This window comes from Phasianus colchicus, unplaced genomic scaffold (assembly GCF_987193195.1).
Source record: "Phasianus colchicus unplaced genomic scaffold, bPhaCol1.hap1.1 HAP1_SCAFFOLD_53, whole genome shotgun sequence".
In the NCBI taxonomy this organism is placed as follows: domain Eukaryota; kingdom Metazoa; phylum Chordata; class Aves; order Galliformes; family Phasianidae; genus Phasianus; species Phasianus colchicus.
This window is the reverse complement of record NW_028325230.1, coordinates 411679-414756: the sequence shown is the minus strand read 5'-3', so window position 1 is coordinate 414756 and position 3078 is coordinate 411679. Positions and strand designations below refer to the sequence as shown.

General features: G+C 51.2%; 1 long non-coding RNA gene across 1 annotated transcript; it reads left to right on the top strand.

The window, feature by feature from the left end:
- Positions 1-508: 508 nt before the first annotated feature.
- Positions 509-2843, top strand: LOC149911900 (uncharacterized). Its single transcript, XR_016462753.1, has 3 exons — positions 509-729; positions 2006-2139; positions 2742-2843. It is a non-coding gene; the product is annotated as an uncharacterized LOC149911900 (long non-coding RNA).
- Positions 2844-3078: the final 235 nt, after the last annotated feature.

The window sequence follows — 3078 nt, the reverse complement described above, 5'->3', positions numbered from 1 at the left end:
CAGTGATCTCTGACTCGAGGAGTGCAGGGGCTGCACGAAGTACGCACTCTACAGCCTCCCGACTTCTTTGGGGTTTGGGATCGATGTTTGAGCCAAAGGGCTTCACGCTGCCATGCGGGCAGGTGCCAGGTTCACCCACTGAGGAACCAAATCCTAAAATAATTTCACAATGGTCTTTAATTGCTGTGCAAGTAGATGACACAGATTTCTCACTGGGGAGCCAAAGCTGACCCTGGCAGTTTGGCAGACAGCACTCGCTCCATTCACACCGGTAGTCTCAGCCCTTTTGTTGCACATGCAGCTTCTCAGCATCTTGCTGTATCAGTATAGAAATCTGTGCTCCCCTATTTATTAGAAATGCCACCAATTGCCATTGAGGACAGACTGGAATCAAAACATGTGGACCATCCTAGCTTGTCCATCGATAACCCCCTCCCTCCCCCCTTGCCCAATTGGCTGCCAGTCATTACTTCATTACTTTTTTTTTTTTTTTTTCATGCTTTTATGGGAACTTTGAGATCACAGCCTGAAGCAGTGACGGAGCACCTGGTGAGGGGTGTAGCCCTGCAAGCACAGGTGGAAGCAATGCACCTAGAGAACCAGATGAGGCTGAGCCTGGCTCCAGCCCCTCCCTCTCCTCATTTAAGGGCTGGCAGCCCCAAAGGCAGGGTTTCTTCCTGGAGACTGCCTCCTGTGGATTGTTGGGTGAGCTCTGGTTCTTGGAAAGAGGTAAGTGATCCTTTCTTTTTTGCAGGGTTTTGGCTTCTGCCTTTCTGTGGGGATCCTAAGTTGGTTTAGAGTAGCTATGTCCGCTATGCCTCTCCTTATGATGCCTTCCAATTGTTCTCTGAGGGGAGTGAAGGGGTTATCTGCTTTTCTCTGAATTGGTAATGAAGAGACTGACGTTCATTCCTCTCTTTTACTCTTATCTCATGTCTGGAATGCTTCAATCAGCCCCAAGGTAATGCTGGTTGGCTGACTGAGCATTGCAACTCTGGAAACGCCTGGAGCTAATGTGCTTTTCTGTAAAGAGATTCTGCATTCTCCAGGTTTCCTTTGCAACTCTTTTCAAGCCCAGTACCTTCTTGTGAAGTCTCCGTTCCTCTTTCATGACTCTCATTGCACAATCATCGACCTGGGACTCCAAACTACCACACTGTCCCAACCTATTTTATGACACGTTCCCTCTGTGTCCTACTTGTGTCTTTGTGTTCTCCCTGTGTCCTCTGCCCCTGTCCCCTCTGTGTCTCCTCTGCCACGGATTAATTCCGCCCATGCTGAGTATTGTTTAAGGGCGCGTATTTAAATTATGCTCCGTGTCTCTTTGGATCCCGTTCTGTTTTGCAGCTCGATGGGGTTTAAGGGTTTCTGGGGCTCCTCTAGTTAGTGGTTTAAGCACTGTGAAATCTGTGGAGCAGATAATGGAACGCCATGAATCCCTTGTTCATGCATCGCTTGTATGCAGGTGGGTTTGGTGATGGCTGTGGGACGCTCACTTAGAGATGGAATGGGGGTCACAAGGGGCTCGCCTTGCTCCCTGGGGTTTATTCTTCCAGCCCAATAAGCTACGTGGCTGGTGATAGAGTGAGGTGCGTGTATCAGGCTGGGACCTGAGCTTAAGAAAAGCCCCAGCCCCAGTGGCCGTTTTCTTCATCCTCGCTTAGTGTAATGCAGTCTCCACTACTTGAGCATACTGAACACGAGTATTCTGTTCCTGTTTTGTCTGGTTCTCTCCTAGACCTCCCTTACAGATTTGTCAGTAGTAACAGATGTCAGGGCACAGTTCTCAGAGCACGTTGTGGCCGACCACCCCAGGGTCCTAGGGTTCTTTCTGTTTTTATGGCAGATCCGGCTTCGTCTTTCTAGGAAACAAAGGATTGTCTTCTACTGGACCACTTTGTCTGGATCACCCCAGATATCTCCATCCCAATTGTCAGGGGATGCTGTTAGTTTCCTAGTCTGTATGATACCCAACCTCCCCACCCCTCTTCCTTCCATCCCCTAGCCCCCATTCAATAGCTAGCTCTGCCGCTGTGGGACCCACCAGTGTGATGAAGCAGTACCTCTGGTGTGCTGAATACTGGGACTGGCACAGAGAGGCTCTATGGCTGATGTGAATCTTCCCGACTGGACTACTTGGTGAGTTTCCCCGGAGCTGTTGAGCACACAGGCTTCCCCACCTACCCTGGTTGCTCACCATGCCATCGATGTCCTTTGTGGACATGGCTTCAGGTATCATACCAGAGACTCCTTAGAGTCGGAAGCGACCATTTATGATGATCTAGTCCGACTCACCCACAATGAACAGGGACATTCACAGCTAGATCAGGTTGCCCTGCGTGTCACCTTGGAAGGGACAGGGCATCCACCGCATCTCTGGGCAACCTGGTCCACTGCGCAGAGTCACAGAATGTCCCGGGTTGGAAGGGACCTCGAGGATCGTGGATCTCCAACCCCCCCCCCTGCCACATGCAGGACCACCAACCTCCCCATTTCATACTAGACCGGGCTGCCCAGGGCCCCATCCAACCTGGCCTTGAACACCTCCAGGGATGGACGGGGCATCCACAGCCTCTCTGGGCAGCTGTTCCAGCACCTCACCGCTCTCTCTGTGGAGAACTTCCCCCTGCCATCCAACCTAAATCTTCCCTTCCCCAGCTTAAAACGTTTCCCCTTGTCCCTTGCTATGAAGGATATTTTCCTTATATCTAACCTAAATTTTCCCTCCTTCTTTCCTTTAGCTCCCCTTTGGGTATCGAAAGGCTGTTACCAGGTCACCTCGGAGCCTTCACTTCTCCGGGCTGAACAGCCCCAGCTCTCTCAGCCTGTCCTCACAGGTGAGGTGTTTGATCCTTTGGTTCTTTTTTTTTTTTTTTTTTTTTTTCCTTGTGGCCGTCCTCTGTATGTGCTCCAACGGGTCCATGTCCCTTCTGCACTGAGGGCTCTTCATATGGACGCAGTACTCCAGGTGAGGCCTCTTCAGCACAGAGCAGAGGGGCAGGATCACCTCTTTTCACCTGCTGACCGCACGTCTTTTGGTGCAGCCCAGGATGTGGCTGGTTTTCCGGGCTGGGAGGG